General features: G+C 42.5%; 1 protein-coding gene across 5 annotated transcripts in view; it reads left to right on the forward strand.

Annotated features, from left to right (window-relative positions):
* LOC144030056 (cyclic AMP receptor 4) overlaps positions 1-20,228 on the forward strand; it is a 101,919-nt gene that overhangs the window by 67,834 nt on the left and 13,857 nt on the right. The window lies entirely within an intron of this gene.

Genomic DNA, 20,228 nt, shown 5'->3' on the forward strand with positions numbered 1-20,228 from the left:
TGGAACCTACCAATAGAAAGATGAACGTCTCCTCTTTCATCAGGAAAACGTATATTTCTATCTGTTTCCGTTTTGCAGCAATTAGCATGAGAATATAAGTTACATCCTTATTCACAAATCTATTTAGAATTTTGAGTATTTGAGCTTTTTTCAACATGGTCCTCGTTGATCTCCTTTACTCTACTGCCACCTGCTAGCCGTTTGTGTAATAACTACCATTTATATTCAGCCGTTGTTTGTAGTTGAGAGGCTTCAACAAAGCCTTCTGTATGTTCTAGCATTAAAAAAAAAAAAAAGCTTAAACTTATAAATACATCTCTGGGAAACGTAAAACATTTACAATAGAACGTATTTATACGTTTTTGTGAGCAAATGAGTTAACTTACTTTTCAACTGTGTGAAAACAGTGTTTTCCGGATGGACTGGTTTGGGATTGTTGAGCCGTGGCGGCAGTCTGCTATGCGCCATTGTAGTTGTTATCTGTTCACGGTTCCTTTTTTGACGAGTTCAGCGTCGGGTTACGCTCCTTTAATGTCAGGCTATCCGCATACCTTATCAACATCCCCGCAATCGAAACTCGCGCTGATCAGGGTTTATTGTTCAAAATCATACTGCGGTGAGCTAGGACAAGCGCTTCTGGCAGAAAGGCAGCTAAAAAGCATGCGCTCAGAAAGCAAAAGCTTCACCAATTTTGTTGATTTTTTTTTCTCCCCTTCCCCCTCCGTTTACTTTTCTGCAAAAGGCGAGGCACGAGGCAGGCGCTCTAGTTGCCTGTGAGCGATTGAGGTTACGCTCCTTTCCGCGGGGCGCCTCCGAGCCGACGGATTGGTCCTGGCGGCGGGGGCTTGAACTGCCGATGTGTCTGCATAACCTTGAGTTCACCCTGTCGCCGCGGGACGCAGCCGCCGTCCTCCTCGTTGTCCCTCGATGTTATGTGTTTTTCCCTTTGTGTGTCAGCACACGTGCGAGCAGGGGAGTTTTGTATGGGCTCCCTGCAAGGCCTGAACCCCCCTTTCATCCCCTCACCACCCCGCCGCTCTTTGGAGGAGATCTGATTTCCCTGCTCCAGGCGAGCAGAGAGAACAAGACAGCGCGTACGTGCGTCTGTGCTTTGCGGCGTGTGTGTGTGTGTGTGCGTGTGCTTGCCTTGTGTGTGTGTGTGCGCACGCCAGGGCCAGGCAGACCTTCCCCATCTCCGCTCGGCGCTTTGAAAAACGAGGAAGGAAATCTCAGAGCAGCAGTTATTATTCATCCCTCAAAGAGAACGCGGCGGCGGCGGAGGAGGAGGAGGAGGAGGAGGGGAAGGATGGAGGGAGGAAGAAAAGGAAGAGAGAGCCGAACAGGAGGGAAGGTGGAGGACGAGTGGTGGTGGTGGTCGGGATACATTAACGCTTATCGCGCTGTATTTTGCATCCCAGGATGTGTTCTTCCTCTCTTTCCTCCCCGCTGCTCCCTCTTTCCGACGCTCCCTTCCTTCCGCCTCTCAGAATAACTTGTGCGGCTTGGCGTGCGTTTCATATTTTACACCCTGTAACGTCGGCAGTGAAACGAGCGAGTGTCTCAGATGCAAAAATGTCCCCACTTATCTTTCTCTCTTTGTTTACTTTCATTTAACTGTGTATGATATGATGACAAAAACATATTTAACCGTTAAATATTTTACAGATTTTCTCCGGACACGTAACGTTTTTTTTTTCCCTTCTTATTTTTTCTTTCTTATTTTTTCTTTTAGTGTGAGAGATCCCACATGACTAGGGGTGAATCACTATTTTTATAGCTATTTGCACGCACACACAAAAATTGCAGGACTTTTGAAGTTTTCAAGACTAATGTGAAGGGGATTGTTGTCACATGTTGGACATAACCAGCAGGGATGTAACGATATTCAAACATCACGATACGACATTATCACGATATGAAGGTCACGATACGATAATTATCACGATACTGTGGGGAGGTTGGCGATACAAAAGTTCACAATATTGTAAAAAAAATAAAAAATAAAAGAAAATAAAAAATAAATAAATAAATAAATAAAAGACCTCAGACTAAAAACAGAAAGGCACATTATTGTGCTTTTGTACATTACTGCAATGAAAAAAATTATAAAAATATTACAAATATATATATATATATATATATATATATATATATATATATATATATATATATATATATATATATATATATATATTAGTGCTGTCAAACGATTAAAATGTTTAATCTGATTAATCACACTTTTTAGTTTTCATTAATCGCGATTAATCAGCTAAATTACTTGCATATTCGCGTAATATAAAATAAATACAAAATACCGTAATATTTGGACATTAACGCATTTGATTATCTGAATGTCATTTGCAAACATTGATTAAATGCATGTACGCAATTGCATGCATGCGTGTATTGCTCAAAACGTAACAGCATCATATCAATTGGATGCAATTCAGCAATTATTAATTCATTAAACGCAAATTACTTTTGTTTTATCTAAAGTCCCGTCGGTCTGTTTTTTAAAGCGAAATTTACCACCGAGCACACCAACTGGAGTCACCCCGCTCATTTTGGAACGACAGGCGTAGGAAATGCCGTGCATTGACCTCATCACTGACCTGCGCAGCCTTCAATGTAACCATCCATGGTTGCGTTCAAGGCTCAAGTGCGGTAAAAAAAAAATAGTGCGATTAATATGCATTAATACGTGATTAATGCGACATTTTTCTGTGATTAATTACTCTATTAACGCTTTAACTTTGACAGCCCTAATATATATAAATATATATATATATATATATATATATATATATATATATATTTATATTGAGGCACTTACTTGCTAATGCACACACACATTGAGTTCCTCCACATCTTGACTCGGTCACGAGCAAATTACGTTCCCCTTCATCTGACCGTTAGTGTGGATTTAAACACAAAAGGGCCAAAACATGACTTGTGAAAATAAAACTGCACAAAAAAAACTAGCCACCAGAGAGTGCTAGAACGGCACAGAAAATGAAACTGCACAAAAAAAAAACTAGCCACCAGAGAGTGCTAGAACGGCACAAATGGAAATTAATCTGACTTTTTTTTTTATTTTTTTTTTTTTAACAGATGTGCTGCTCGATAATGACGACGACATATTGTGGCAGTTTTAATATCGCGATATCACGATATTGCTGATATCGTTACATCCCTAATAACCAGTACTTGCCAGAAATTCCTGCAGCTTCCCTTAGGCTGGAGGCTTCTTTGCTGCCTTGCTCACAAAATATCTTATCTTTTGGCACTGTCATACTTGTTTTTGTGTTTTGTCTTTATGGCCTGCAATGGCCTGTCTTTATGACTTGAGTGCTGCGTTAGCGATTTTAGTTAGCTGTTAGCGAGGCTACAGTATGTTCTGACCATTGGATCAGAACTCCTCAGAAACCTATTAGTGTGTATGAGTGAATCAAAAAGTACATTTCAAACTGTCAGAGGGATACTTGACTCATTGAACAATTTTCAGCAGTGAAAAGTTTGTATTTTATCCAGAATTTGACATTATTTTTTATGTGCAATTAATACCTTTAAATCTATTTTTCCCTCTTGCTGTCAACTGATTATATCACCTGTGCTAAGGAACTAGGTAACAACCAATCATGGTTCACCTGTTTCCTGGGATTGGTCAGCAAACGGAGCTATGATTGGTTGTTACCTACTTCCTCAGCACAGGTGATGTCATCATCAGTCGACAGTAAGTAGAAAAAAAAACACTTTTTAAAGGTATTAATTGTAGATAAAAAAATAATAATTAAGTTACCGCATTAGTGGGCTCTGGGTGGAGGTGTGGAACCGTCACTTTCCTTCGGTGCCGGTTGGCGTGGGTTCGCTTCCCCACCTGGGAGACCATGTTGGTTTGTGTGCGTGTTTGTGTGAGTGAGTGAAGAAATGTTACCACACTAATTATTAGAGATAGACCGATAATCGGTCGGGCCGATAATCGGGGCCGATATTTGACATATTGGTACAAATCGGTATCGGTCTGTTTTATTAATCTGACGGCCGATATGAGCGATCCATTTAAAACTCCGTCTTTTCGCTTCGAATGCAGCCCAGAGCGTCTCTGTCTGTTATGGAGTCCAACTCCAGCAATGTAACGCCCATAGCAGCATTTGATTGGTTAGCCGTGCAAGAGCCAGAACCAATCAGTAGTGTATGCCATATATCACAGTAGCCGGTCACACACGCACCCACGGACACAACGCGACAGACACATGCTTCGAAGGTAAGTTAAAAGAGAAGAGACTCCGCCGATCGTTTCACCATGATAAGCTAAACACATTGAATTATGTTGTGTATTAAATGCACTATATGAATGGAGCTGCATTGCCTTGCATTGAATCCCCACTAGCTAACAGTGGTGTGTTCAGCTTAGCATGTAGGCTAACACCCAGTAGCTAATTCGCTACTTGAACTACTCGGGGAGGGAATCACACAAATCAAATAATGTTTGTTAGAAAGGTTCCAAATATTAACAGTTGTCATTATTATATTGTCTAGTTCCATGTTAAGAGTAGAGTAATGTCATTATATTTACCTCTCGTGACGCACACATTGCATTCTGGGTCACGTCCACTACTTGTTGCATAGCGGTTATTATGCAGTGAGATGCCACAGTGACACTAAATAGCGTTTAGTTACTTTATATTGTGTTTATTTGTCGCACTGGTTTGCCATTGTGTGCCTTAAGCTTCGACGTCGATTTGATTGACAGCTCGTTGTGCACCTCGTTAAAGTCCGCTCCGTAACAAATTAAGTGTCTCAAACACCGTTTAACTACACGAACGCGTTCTCTTCCGTATGTTTGGCATTAGTAGAGAAGTGCACTAAAGTATAGTGTGCTTATTTGCTCGTTTTGTCTCTCTTTTCACGTCATGTCTGCCGTCATTTGGGACATTATCCTCTCAATGGATGCCACTAATATGTAACATCTACGGCCGTACACGGCTGCAATTAATGTTCAGTGATGTAATTTCGTTACGTGCATCATACTTTGAATAATGAGCTCATGTTTGGTGTGTTGTATAACTTTCTCGTGTGTTAGTAACTATTCATATGGACAGCTAAGATAGTGCTTGTTAATGTGAATTAGCAATGTTGCAGCCCAGTTATTATTTAGACAAGTACATCTGTGCCATTAAGTGATACAGTACAGTAGTGAGAGAATAGTGTGCCCATATACACACACGTGTCTATAAGTTTAAAACACATTAAACAGCAGAAAGTGGCAGCGGTCCACCGCAACAATGTCTGTTTAACCAAGTTATTCTTACTATTATTATAACCAAGTTATTTTACTCGACCTTTTTCTGCGTTGATTGGGGCATCCTAAGTGGCACTAAACTACATGATGAAGTGTCTTTTGACAGTTCTCTTGTAGAGAGGAGTAGCATGATATTGCTGTTCTCGATTTAAGATCCTCAGCTTATCAAAACTGTCTATATGGTAACAATAACAATAATCATAATAAGGTCTACAAGAACTGTATGGTGTTCAGGGATGAATAGTTTTTCTCATTTGAATTTTTTTATTTTTTTTTGCTGTAGTAATAAGTAATGCCACAGCTGATGCACATTTTGAATGACAGGGTTCCTCCTATTACTTCAAAATATAAAAATATAACATTTATAGAATAAAACTACAAGTATCCCAAATGCTATAAAAGGTAATGTCACATTGGCCCCCACATTTAACTCCCCCCGCCACAAACGTCTTATTGCAGATAGAAGGATGTAAAATGAAAAGTGCAGTGTGAGAATCCATTGTAAAGAACGGTTAGGGTTTGCATTATTCAAAAATTTGGTGCCAACATTTTAACTTTTACTGCAAATGAATATCGGCTTCAAATATCGGTTATCTGCCTCCTTGACTACCGATAATCGGAATCGGTATCGGCCCTGAAAAAAGCATATCGGTCTATCTCTACTAATTATAGACAAAATATTAACTTTTTACTGCTGAAAATGGCTCAATGAGTCAAGTATCTCTTTAACTATTATGAGTCATTATCATTGTTTTGTAAAATCTGTCATCATATGTCACTTTCTTGTGCCACTTTGATCATATGCTGCATTCGAGGATGGTCGGAAGTCGAATATTTCCGAGTTGGTTTTTTCCCAGTTCATACCTGAAAGCATTCGAGGTGAAAGTAAACAACCAAAATGGCGGATAGCGGTAAATTTGTTTTTTATTTTGGTTCTAAAAACTCATTTTGACCTCCAGCAAACGTTACCTTCATTTATTGTTATTTATCTTATTTCATAAACATTCCATACAGTTCAGTAGAATAATTTCAGGGAGATAGCGGCATACTATCACGTACGTTGTGTTACATGAAGTTATGTCAAATATTTATGAATGAAAAATGCTATCTAGTTTTATATTCAAGTAAATTGTGTTTTACCATTCACGGTCTGTGTTTCCAAAGGGTTCGCCATTGTAGAGTGACGTCACTTGTAGTCCGTTGGTGAATTCGGGGTCCTATTTTTCCGACTTTGCAGGCAGAATTTCCGAGTTCAAGGGGGTGTTCCCGTACACACTTCCTGGTTTGAACTCGGAAAAGTTCGACTTCCGACCATCCTCGAATGCAGCAATAATTCCCAAGTTGTAGTTTTAAATGATGTGGCTGTGGAGGGCGCCAGTAAAGTCCAAATGTTCTTCATGTTTTGCAACAATTAGTCGGGCTTTGTTGTTTGCCTTACTAAGAAAACGCTTCCTTTTGGCCACCATGTTTCGACAATACGTGGGATTGTTGTCACATGCCAAATACGTGCCAGGAATTCTGTTGCTTCAGGCTCTCTTTTCAGTCCCACTGAATGACTTTTCTTGTTTTTCTGTGTCTGTTTTTAATAGTTTTACTGTGTCTGAATGAACTAAAAATACTGTGCATTAAAAACTATAAAGAAAAGACAAAAAATGCTGTCTTCTCTCGTTTGGTCCTTTGATCCACAATCAGTATTCCCAAATTGTAATTATAAATGATTTACTGTGTGTCAATTGAGCGGCTGACAGTTGTTTACTAAAAACTGTATTGTTTGGGCTGTTCATTTATACCTCAAAGATGTTTTGTCGGGAATGTTTAAAAATGGGTCAACAATCTACTTCGACTTTACAATTTGACCAAATGGTATCCTATACAGATGGTCTAAATTGCGACCCCCCCCCCCCCCCAAACTATCAAATGAAATGGGAGTAGAACATGTAACAATATAAATATAACAATGTAAATAAAGGTGATTTGGCTTGACTTGACTAAACACGTCATTAATTAAAGGCCCGATCTTCCGTTTCCACACAGGAAAAGGCACTTTTTAAATACAGGATTTAAACAAACAAACTTCTTCTCAATTTACAGCTCTGGGCTTCTCTTAATGTGTGGTGGTGATTTTTTTCCTAAACCAACAAAGCTTGTATTTTGCCATTTTGTGTTTGTTTTGTAAACAGCGGGATGTTGCTGTGGAAAGACAGTGTTTATAAACCTCCAGCCAATCGCAGAGCGGGAGGTGGCGTGTGCCAAACGGGCCGGGTGAATTTGTCGGCTGCATGACGTCACTTGACAGCACGCACGGATTTTTTTTTTTTTTCAGTCACTCATTCACACATGTAAGTTTCTGTGAGCGAGTGATTGAAAAAAAATAATAATCTGTGCTTGCTGTCAAGTTGCCGCGGGAGTGACGTCACGCAGCCGACAAATTCGCCCGGCCCCATTTGCGACACGCCACCCCCTGCTCTACGATTGGCTGGAGGGAGATCAACATTGCTGAAGCATTCCCACAATAATAGTATAAACAAAATACTAATGCATTTCTATCAAACTTCCTGACAAAGCTAAGAATATACAAAAAAAAAAAGTTCAGAAATTGACACCATATTTCCTAGATAATGACAGTAATTTCCTTTTATTGGCAGCCTGCGTGGAGTGCGTGCGTTTGTTGTATGTCGCGTGTCGGATAGTGGTCGGTGTGTTGCCAGAGACGAGAGCCCTGTAGCCATTCGTCTCCCGTCGCGCGGCGGCAACGCTCCGCTATTCATCCCCATTTAGCGAGACCGAGCTTGGCCTGCAGGGCTGAGCGAAGAACACGCAAGGGACCGGGGGGCTGAGAGGTGGGGTGGCGGGGGGGTTGTTTGCGCCCAGTCTGAACGCACTAACACACGCTTTGCAAAAAAAGCGGAAATTAATAAGAATTTGGCGACACGTGGTGATAATTAATACGTCGCAAATCCAGCATATATTGTGAGGTTGTAAAGATTCTATACGTACGCTCTATACATGGTGTATGCATGCAGAAGCGGAGACGAGATAGCCTCTGTCACATGCTCATGGCCACTTTATTTTTGTGTGAGATGCAAGCACACACGCGCACACACCGTCCGCTATATACCCCCCGCCACCACCACCTCCCCACCGCGCTTTCAGGCACGTCTTTAAATATTCATCACTCTGGCTGCTCTGAGAGTGCCGTAAACGCTGCCTCACACTCCGGGGAATCGCTAAAGCCTACTCTATCATCTGCTCTACCTCCCTCCCTCCCTCTCTCTCTTTTTTCGCCCTTTCTCTCTCGCTCGCACACAAATTGAGGCACGACGCGCACAAGGCGACGCTCACTCAAATGCCCGGCCCGTGCTGTCCACTGGACACACGTCGGAGTCGTTACGTGAACTCGCTTGGCCGGACGATTGGCGTTGTGTTCAAGCAACCGGGATGTCTCTTTGTTGAGTGCTCGCTATCTGACGTTGGCATTCCTTAACCCGGACTTAATCCCACCATTTAAAGTGTCCCACTTCTGAAGGTGGCCACACGTTTTTAACATTCCAATCATTTTCGTGTCTCACCCATTTCAGAGGTCATTTATGCTTTTGAAGTGTTTTCAGTGCAAATATTGACTGAAGTTAATGACATTACGTCTTCATGCTTTCGGTACATTCGGACTTACGTGCAAATTCTTACATAGGAAATGTTCTCCATCGTGGACCAAGGAGCCAAAAAATAAACGACAAAAATGACGCTGAACTGATGATGTTTTTCTAAATATTTTTGAAAAATCCGTCTGTCGTCTTTTGTTGTTACGCTTTCATGATTGCGAAACGAAAAGAATCTAGTGTGCTCGACTCAAGTCTAAATTTCATATTTTTGCAACAGTTCAGCAGGCTTTGATGTTTATCTCGGTAAGAAAAGTCTTCCGTCATTTCCGCCATACCCAGACAATCCAGAGAATTGTTGTTACATGTATAACACAACCGGTATTAGCTTGCTTGAGGCCTCTTTCCGGCTGTCTGGCCAGTTTTCTTATCTTTATTTGTTTTTTGTTTGTGTCTGTTAATTCCGCTGCGCATGATTGAACAGAAAAGATAATGCATCATTCAAAATCTTTTTTTAAAAATTGTTATGAAAGGACCTGAATCCCACACTGTCGTTACTAACGATTAAGTCAAGAATTCAGAGTACACAATTGTAGTCACGGCATGGTCCACTCTCATTCAGACCACACCCAGTTTTTCCAGTCATCGGTTGCCCCATTTTGGTGTGCCTGTGCTAATTGTAACATACATTTCCTGGTCAAGTCAAGCAATGGCACATTGCGTGATCTTCTTTAAAGCTGCTTTTTTTTTTTTTTTTTTTTTTTACCGGAAAATATCTTTACAATAGCCTTTTTATTTGACCATTTATGATTGAAACATGTTCTAATTAGTAGATTAAAAGCAGCTGTTCATAATGGGGATACCCCTACAAGCCTGGATTCGGGTTTGAATTGACCTTACCAATGGCATGCCCCTCCCCACCCACATTGTGCGCCAGGTACCTAACTCCGACTTTGTTAAGACAAGATTAGTAAAATGAACGGCGCTCTAATGGAAAAGTTGTCAGATCCTCCTTGTGATTTCTCGGTCAGGTATTTTCAGGACGCCGATATTTCTTTTCGAAGCAAGCAAAGTGGGCTTTACATTTTTTAGTGAAGGGTATGTTCACTCCCTCACCGTGCAATTTTGCCCAAAAACAAAAGGAAATACGCATCGTTGTCTGCTGCTGCAGTTGTAAGGAAAAGTCCGACTCGCCTCACTCACTTCGACCTATTGTCGGCAAAACCGAAGTTTTTGGACATTATTCCCGTCAAGCAAGGTAAGGATGAATTGATATGACCTCATAGTTTCAATGTTCTGTTGGCATTTATATGAATAGTAAGTCAACAAACGTGTGGACGGTTAGCTACCCGGAGCTATCGTTAGACTTTGCCTAAAAACAACAAGTGAGAACAATACCTTTGTGCAGCTGCAGACGTCGTAGTTTCTGGTCATTTTGGAGGGAATCGACTGGTCGCATGTGTGGTCCTCGACAAAGTTAGTTCTAGCGCAGACGTTTTTCGTAGTTGTTTGAGGGTTTAGTTAGGGATGGGAATAATCCGGACAGTGTCTCTCTTGTGTCTCCCTTACACAAGCCAAGACTACAGCAGCACGGCAGGACGCCCGTTCGTCGATCGGGATAACTGATATCACTCTTACACAAACCGTGACTACAGCGTTTAACTATTTTATTGATTTTTTTATTTATTGGTTTTGAGCCAACAAGCAATGCGCTACCGGGGTCCTGATTGCTTTTGTTTGTCCCCAGCAAAACACACGTGTCGCCGCAGACATGACGTCTTGCGTCTTGATTGGTTTACTAGGTCATGCGGGCGTGGTTTACGGTAAGGTCAATTTCCCGCCCTCTGTCTGTGGATGTGACGTCATATGTGCATTGTGTATGTGAAGAATGATGTGTGCAGTTTCATTTTTTGGCCACAGGTGGCAGTAGCAATGCGAAATTGAATTTTCTGCATTCAGCAGCAATGAGGTTCCATTTGTTGGACATTTTGACCCTATATCCTTTTACGCTTTGTTTAGGAAAACCAGCAAGTCAATCCAAAGACAGTTTTATCCCCGGAAACATTCCAACATTTTGGTGCAGTTCAGTAAATGGCCCTAAATGCGGTCATGTTTCGAGGGAGCTACGGAAGTCTGGAAAGCACACACACTCACTTCACCCAGGAGTCAAGAGTTGTCATGTGTTACAGCAGAAAAGTCCCTTTCATTTAATGGCTTTGGATGGTCTCGTAAAAGCAGCATTGTGGCCAGCACAAGGACCTTGTTTTGGCATTTTGGACCATATGATTCGTCTGGATTGAAAGAGGGGTGGAAAAAAGAGAAGCGAGTCAGCCGAGGAGAAGAGGAAGTGCAATCAGGGTCAGGATGACTGTTTTGGCCGCCTTCAACTCTCCGGAAGGAGGCTCTCAGGCGAGCGGGCTCTCATTGGCGGCTCAGCGGATGTTTGACGCCACAAGCACGTTCGGCTCGCTACGGTACGATTTGTAACACTAAACCCTCATCTTGACTGATCTGTATCTAGCAAGCCGACCAAGAACCACTCAAATGTTTTGAATTCTCCTTTTTCCGAATGGTGCATCGCTGCTGACTGCAAATGTGTCTTTTTCAATCTTTGATAACCATATACCTCATGGAAAGGTGTCCAAAAGTGCTACAGAGTGGTTATGCTATAGGATTCATTGTTCTTTTTTTTGTACACAGCACAGGTGCAGGTCTTATTTGAAATGCACGAGATTTCATTTTGGTCAGAAAATGAGTGAAGAAACACTTTTAATCACTCTGCATTGAATCCACTGGCATGGTTTTTTGCCATTTCTGCGCAGAAGTGACAATTCTCTGTCAAAAACTGCTGAAAAGTGCTAGGTATCGGTTTTAGTGGTTATCTTACAAAACTCAATGGGCCCAGCTTCAAATTTTGTTTGAGGGGCCCACTCCTTCCAAACGGTGTCAGAAATGGCATGTGTTAGAGATGCGTGTTTCCGGGAATGCAGAATAATCTAAAGCAAATTGCACTGCTTGGTGGAAATGATGCATTAGATGCAGCCACAACACGATAACAGAAAAAAATGCTCTGCCTGGAAAGGGATTGCGGAGAGGGGTGTGATTTTGCTAGGATGAAATGATTAAAGCGCTTGAATAAGTGAGCGTAGCCCTCAAAATGTTGTGGCGATCTCATCGGCTTGACTTCCTATGACCTAGTGTGCAATTAAAAGCCAGCGACCGCTCTCAAGTCTCAAATGACCTCTAGAATGTGCGGCAGCGTCCTCCTTGTCTGACACCTACCAGCCAAGTGTGAGGCTCGCAATTGACGCCTGACTTGATTTTGTGTCGCATTCTTCCCATTTTGTTTCCAAACAACAGTGACAATTCTGTCTTAACGAATAGAGTGCTACCAGATGCATTTGTTTGCTTTATAACCGCATAGACCAGGTTTCAAATTCTGCTTAAATTCACACTCAGGCACTCAGAGCCTCCTCAGAAAGTCAAATCTCAAAACCTTTATACCACCTTCCTTTAACTTTTGTGGAAAACATCTTCAGGTCAGAATACAGGATGCTTCCTTACACTCTAAAAACAACCCTATTATGGGTTAAAAAAAAAAAAAAAAAAAAAAAAGCAGCAGACTCATTACTTTGGTCATTTTGACACAACTTTGGGTAAAAAATGGGTCATATTTTGGAAGAACAACCCAGAAAGTTGGGTCAGATCCTCTACTTGGGTCAATTTGACCCAACCTTGGGTCAAATATTGGGTCTTTTTTTTTTTTTTTTTTTTTTAATAAAACAACCAATAAAGTTGGGTCATATCTTCTACTTGGATCAATTTGATCCAAGAAAATTGAGTCATTTTGTATATAATGACCCATAAAGTTGAATCAGATGCTCTACTTGGGTTAATTTGACGCAACTTTGAGTCTAAAATTGGGTCATTATGTATAAAACAACCCGGAGAGTGGGTTTAAATTGAACCATAAAGTGGATCAGTTCATTTTTGGTCCATGATTGGGTTACTTTAGACCCAACTGTTTTTAGAGTGTACGAACATAGGACAAGACACCACTGTTTAAAATGAATTTGACTACATTTTTCTTAACAGACGTTTGAAAGTCGAGCATCTTTGCATGAAGTCAGGAAACTTTGTTGGCGGCTTGTTGCTTTGAATATTGTTGCAGTAAAGGATTATGGGTAACATATCTCTGTTCGGAATGTTTCGTCAAAGTAACCTGTCCAAAAGGTGAATCATGGCAAAGTGTACTTTGAAAAAAATGGTATCAGAAGTGCAGTTGTTCAAATGCAGAATAAAATGAAGCAGATAGCTCACAAAGAAATTTGTTTTGGAATGTCCTATCGATCGTCAATTACTCAGAGAAGCGCACGCCGGACCACTAGCTCAAGGTCACGCATTTATGTGCCTGCGTTCCTGTTCCCAAGCGACCGCAGCAACAAACGTCCGTGCAGAAACATGGGAACATTGGTTCCAGACTGGAAAGACTTGGTCTGTCAGGGTGGGATTTTGGAAGAGATAAACGACCTGGAGGGATTTTGTACGCAATCTAATGGGAAGGCAAGACAAGATGTCTGACACCTTTTGGCTAAGTGTGAGATTTGCTGTTGGCACTGTACTCAATTTTGGGGGAAATTACATGTTTTTGTGTTCTTTCTATTCCATTGTCGAACAGAAGTGGTATAGATTCCATTTTTTGAGGAGCTTGTACAACTTTTGCACCCAATAGTGGGATGGTTTAGTAATAAGGGTTACACTTTAGACAATTGTATGTTAACGTTTGTTGTATGGATATTTTTTTTTGTATGCTTTACAAGTTTTGAAAACCCAATGGACCAGGGTTGAAATTCATTTTACTACTCCGACACAAATGGCGTCAGAAGTGAATTGTCTTAGTTGTGATGCATTTTGCAGCTTTCATTTGAGGAAAACTGCTCTGCTTGGCAAAAATAGGGCATTAGAAGCCGCAAAGTGATGACTGAAACGCTGTTCGGACTGGCAGAGCAAGATGGGAAAAGCCAACGGGAGGTTGGGATTTTGTAAGGAATCTGACATGCAGGTGAGATGCTGACATGATTGATGAACCGCTTCTTGAATCAGTAACTTTGTGTGAGCATGTTTCTACCCCATGAAAACTGGTGTCACAAATTGGGATGCTTTAGTCAAAGGCATAACTTTGCCATTCTGTTGTAGTGTTGACCAATGATTAAAAGTGGTAAAGACATATATTAGGGCTGCACGATATTGGAAAAACATGCAATATGCGATAGTTGCTGTATATAGCAATAGATATTATTGCGATATTTAACATGTACCTAAAAAAAATGACATTTCTATTATGTAATGAAAATTATATTTTTTTTTCATGCGGCAAAATAATCAAACTCAATATATTCTTAATTAATAGTAATTACCTCTCTATAATGTTCAACTATTGGATGGTAGTGCACATTTTCGTTAAGTACACTGTTCCAACTATGTTTTGCATTTGCGTTAATAGGGTTGGAACACATCATGGAACTAGGGGCGTGGAAACCAAATAAAAAGAGAGAGTGAGGAGGGGATTTTTTTCAGAGTGCGGTAGTGACTTGTATCAGTCAGTTCCTCTCCTCTCTCCTCACGAGCTTTGAACCGAGTGTCTTCGCTCCTTTTTTGTCATGTTGAATAAATGTCAAACAGGTAAACCTGACAGTCTGACTGGTCAAATTCAGATTGAAAAACACAAAATTCCATATCAAACGTATTGTATGTCTTTGCGATATGCATATTGCATAGGCCAATATCACAATAACGATATTTTTTCGATACACTGTGAAGCCTTAATATATACATATATATATATATATATATATATATATATATATATATATATATATATATATATTTATATACATATATTTATATATCATATTGTACGAGAAGCGGCCCTGTGAGTGGGATTTTGTGGGTGGCTGACATGATCGATGAAGCGCTTCTTCAATAAGCGAGCGGGAGTGGCCTCCGACACGCCGTCCATTTGACTTCCCGCAAGCCGTCGTGCGGTTAAAAGGCGGCGAACGCTTTCAGACCAGTGACCTAAAATTAGTCAATTGTGTATGTTGGAAATGTGCAGTCGGCACATAAGCATAGCTGAGTGTGCAAATGATGGCAGAGTGACTGGAAAGATTGTCAGATTGGCATATTGGGCTGGAAGCGGAGATGCCAACGGGAGGGCGGGATTTCGCACGAAATTTGACGGGCAGGCGACAGACTGACATGATCGATGAGGCGTTTCTTGAGCGGCCTTCGAGGCACCGTAGCTTCTTTTGACTTCCGACACCGACGCTTGCCACGCCATCCTCGTTGTCCGGCACCCGTCAGTCAAGTGTGAGGCACACTTGATGACACGCACACTCAAACACACACGCTTCTTTTTTTAACCTCCCTCTTAGCCTGTACAAAGCTTGAAAACCCAAAGACGGGTTCAAATTTGCTTTGAGGGGATTACAAAATGAAAATAGTATCAGGAGTGGGTTGTCGCAAGCCTTAGGTTAGTTTGCTGTCGACCAATGCTTAAAAGTCATAGAAATCAATTCTTTTTGGTTCTTTTGACTAATTTTGAAACTCCAAAAGCTCCAAGTTCAAATTTGGTCTGATGGTACTCAAGCATGGAAAATTGTATCAGATAATTGATGTCTTAGTTGCAAGGTCACATTCAAAGGTTATTATACTTAACGAATGCTCGTGCTTTGTAGAATTTGTCACTTTTTTACTCGTGACTGCCACCTCTGTCCTAAAGCGTAACTGCAACCTCTGTCAAGCTCGTGCATGGTGCACATGCCAGTTCGTACGCTTGAATGAACTTTGGTTTTTCCATTTTCCTGAAATCTGAGTTGAAGTTTGGGCTGTGCTCAAAGCGGCCCCTTGTTTTGTTTTTTTCAATTTCCATCCCAATCGTGTCATACGCTAGCAATAAATATCCGCAGTAATTAGCATGTAACCACCCCCCAGTAACTGTGGAGTGATTGCCCCGAACTCCACTGAAGAGGAGATACAAGCTGATTGCTTCAGTCGCATTTAAACCGTCAGCGCTCTTTGTACTCATCTGAGCATTTGATGTAGCATGTCGTTGAAAAACGAAAAACGCCACAATGCACCTTTAACTAAATATTTTTTTTAAAGCGATTAAAAAAAAAAAAAAAAAAAAAACTAAATGTGTACATTTTACATTTATAAAAACAAAAACTACCTAAAATAATAATGAAAATGTTTTTGCGAATTTCATATTTCAATTTCATTTATTTTAGTATTACTGTTCAATACTGTATTGTTGACCTTTCTTGTTAAAATAATAAATACAAGAAAATCCAAAAACTAAAAATGAAGCATTTTCTTGAAAGTACAAACTAAAAAAACTATTGATTTAAACTAATTGAATTGAAAAGAACAAAAGCCCAAACAGATACTACAATAAAAAACACAAAATGATAACCAATTTCCAATCTGTAGTTATAGTTTTCCCGTATTTTGCCCGGAATCTGGCTGGCGTGCTGTCGAGCGACATAATCGATGAAGCGCTTCTCAAGCGGCCTTGGAGACGCCGTTAATGTGAGACTTCCTGTACGCCGGCATGCGATTAAAACGCGGCGATGGCGTCTCGTCAGACGGAGCGACCTCGGGCGCGCGTGCGTGCGACGCCGTCCTCGTCGTCCGACACCTGCCAGCCGAGTGTGAGGCACGCCTGACTGCGCGCGCGCGCACACTTTTGACACACATTTCCGCGCACATCAGCCTGGGCTGGCATCGCCTGCAGACACGCTTTCCCACCACTGCCTCCCTCATTCATCTTTCATTAGCGCGGCGCTCGCGGGAGAAAGCGGCGCTCGCGCTCTCACACATACACGCGCCTCCCTCCCTTCCCTCTATCGCCCGTAATCTCCCGGTTTGTCTCGCTCGTGTCTCGCAATCTGTCTTTTTTTTTTTTTTTTTATCGCTCCTCCCTTGCTGCCTCCTTCTTCTTCTTGTCGCCTCGGCCTCGCTCCGTGCGTTCACCTCCCCCAGGGGCCGCTCAGCGCTGTCTCTCTCTCTCTCTCGAGGGCCCTCGTTCCCCTTTCGCAGCCTTGCTCTTGCACATTCTCACCTCTCGTGTGTTCTTCCTCTTACACCTCCCCCCAAGCCCACCTCACCTCCCCTTCTTCCTGTGCAGCGCCGTTTCTCTGACACTCGTCTCTACAAACCCGCCGCCCCCCGCCCCCGTCTCTCTCTCTCTCTCTCTCTCTCGCCCGCTCTTTCTTCCTTTCATTTCGCTCTCCCTCGATGGAGGGGAAAGGCTCTTTGCCTCTAATTGCGGCTGTTCCGTTGCCATGGTGCATGTTGCTCGGCGCTGCGCTCGTTTTTGTGTGTGCGCGTGTTTGTGTGTGCGCGTGTGGCAGGCAGATGATTGCTTGCTGCCAGCTCTCGTTTCCCGGACGCCGATCGCGTTTCTTTGCGGCAGCAGGAGGGGGCGGGGGGGGGGATGCCAGAAATAGCCGCCTCACACACACACACACACACACTTGCTCTCACCGCTGAGCTGTTCAGAGAAGCGCACACACAAATGCACATTCGCCGCCTTTTCCTCTCCATCTGACATCCTTGACGCATGTGACCCTCTCACACGCACAGACCTTTCTGTGTGTGTGTGTGTGTGTGTGTTGGTCCTGCGGAGGTTGTGTGGGGACTGCTGATTTATTTCACCTTTAATGGGAAGTGAAATGAATGTGAGCAGCAGCTGCGCCGCTCCTCCCGAGATACGGCGGTTAAGGCTAACCCAGAAAACGGCGCCGCCGCCGCTCGCAGCCAGGCCGCCGCTTTCATTAGCCGGTGCGTTAAGACCCTTAAGACTTGACACAGCCGACCTCGGGTTGGAAGGTCGGATGCGTCTCGCTAGGCCGATTTCCAACCTGTTGCCAACCCTTGCGGTGGACGCGAGGTGTTCTCGCTTCTCTCGCCGTCACAACTTTTTTTCCAAAGGTATTTTGGAAGGTAAGTGGCGACAGATTAATAGAAAATAAACCTTCCAACCTTCTGCCGCAAAAGAGGATAAGAGGGGATTATAAGCAGATTTGCAAAGAAATCTACATAATCATCTTCTGCGCTTGTTCACCTGCAGTTCTGTCTTGAGTTTTTTTTTTGTGTGTTTCCAGTCAAAAATGAGAACTGAACAAAGACCAAATACCGTTAACTGGGATAAAAGATGTGACTCATGTTGACATTTATTCTCGATTGGCCTGTGTTGAGGTTCGTTGTTTACCTGTTTATTGCGCACCATTCGTCGTAAACCAGGATTGACATATTCCAAATGTCAAAGGCATGTAGGACCAGGTAATCTTTCTAGTTACTATTTTTTGACCGGGTACGATGATTTATAGTTTGTAACATTTGAGTATCCATCCCAACAAACAAAACAAGCAAAAATGCACACTCATGTTAGCATACCTCATCTTTGGATGTTCTCTTGGATAAATTACAGGAAATTTTCCTCCGTTGTTCGTTTGATACATCTTCTTAGGACAAATCTTTCAATGCAGCATTATTTTTGCAGTTTCACCCCGAGTGACGCAAATGACTGCTGATGGCTCAATAGTCAAGCAGACTCGTCAGTGTAATAAGTGAGGATGCACGGCTGGAAATGAGAAAAATAAACGCAGGAGGAGGCTGCACAGTTTCCACTTTCTTGGATGAATGACAGGAAACAATCGTTTGTCTCATTATGACTTTTTGCAGTTTTTCCCGACTGCTGAAAGTTCGTTTTTAATCTGAATGCTAAACTTTGTCCCGCTCTGTTTAACGAGGCTTCATAATGTCCTCGACTTGATTGATTCATCCTGTTCCCTTGGAGTGTTATATTACGCACATTTTTTGACATTTTCTGACTGATATGTCCAATGTTCAAAAGTAGGTACTCCCAGACACTATTTCTAGAACATAATACGGGTTCCAAGTACACTCTAAAAACAGTTGGGTCAAAAGTAACCCAATTATGGCTCAAAAATGTACCGATCCACTTTATGGATCAATTTGACCCTACTTTTTGGGTTGTTTTTTGCAAAATGACATAATTTTAAACCTAAGTAAAGGATCTGACCAATATGTGAGTTGTTTTTAAACACAAATGCTACCATTAGCTTAGCGTGTATGACGGATTTTTTGGAAAAAGAGTAACCCATTCGAGTTGATTTGGTCTTTGGAAAGAGGTTTTTGTGCTCTCTACATTGAGGATTTCCACCTACAACGAGTGGGTACGCATTCTGTTCTCTAAATGGGAGTTCACTGAATTTTGGTCACCGCTTGAGAGTGTAATGCAAATAAATACGGAGAAAAAGTGTCAGTGATAAAGAGTCGCAGCATCGTCTCATCATGGAACTTTTGTTGTTTTTCCATGAACGAGCAAGCTGGTGTATTCCTCCCAGGCGGCACACAAGTTAGCCTGGGGATGACTTTCCGATCGCCGAGGTCAACCGCGGCGGCCACTTATTTTCACTCCTCTCGCGCCGAAATCACCGCAAGAGCCGTACACATCGATTCCCCGGCTAATAGATCGATAAAAAAAAAACATTAGGGACACGCTAACCCTGCGAGGAGGACTAATGCGAGGTTAATCCCGGGTCAATCGCCGGCCGGCATCCTTCGAATTTGTTCCGACGGGGCAAAGCAACCTTGAGCAGGGCGGGATGTCGAATCGAGACTGAATGAGGAAGCAGCCAAATTGGCGATAGAAGCGGGCGTTGTTGGGGATTTGGACGGGACGAGCGGGAAGCGGCAGCTGGGAGAAGGAACGGAGCGCTCCGCCACTTTTCCGCCTCTCTGCTTCTCGCCGCCCTTGTAAAGTGCTGCGTGCTGTCGAAGCGGCAGCCAAGAATGTGTCAGCCCAGACGTCTCGCGCTGCCTAATGGGCTCTTAAACGCTGATATAAAGCTCGCCTCGCTCCTTTTCGCCCTCCCCGGTTTTCCTCGCGCTCGCCACCCCCGCCCTCCCCCTTGTGCCGCCCGCGACGCTCGCTCTCATTACCTCTCGTTTTCACCCTTCCTTCTCGCTCTGTCACTCACTTGTCCTCTTCCTCGCGCTTCCTTCCGGTTGATCTGTCAACCTCACGCTCGCTGCCTTTTCACATCCTCCCCCCCCCCGCTCTGTCTTCTTGAGCTCTGTCCTTATCTTAACATTTCAGGGTGGACGGCTAGAAAAGGCAAAAATAAACACATGCTAATGTTAGTCCACCCTGTTGCTGGGCCTTAGCTCTGGACGCTAGTGTTACACTTCAGTAGCTTGTATTTGTTTTCGGTAGGAGTGTCAAAAATAGTGCGTTAATT

Source organism: Festucalex cinctus, chromosome 11 (assembly GCF_051991245.1).
Source record: "Festucalex cinctus isolate MCC-2025b chromosome 11, RoL_Fcin_1.0, whole genome shotgun sequence".
NCBI classification, from domain to species: Eukaryota; Metazoa; Chordata; class Actinopteri; order Syngnathiformes; family Syngnathidae; genus Festucalex; species Festucalex cinctus.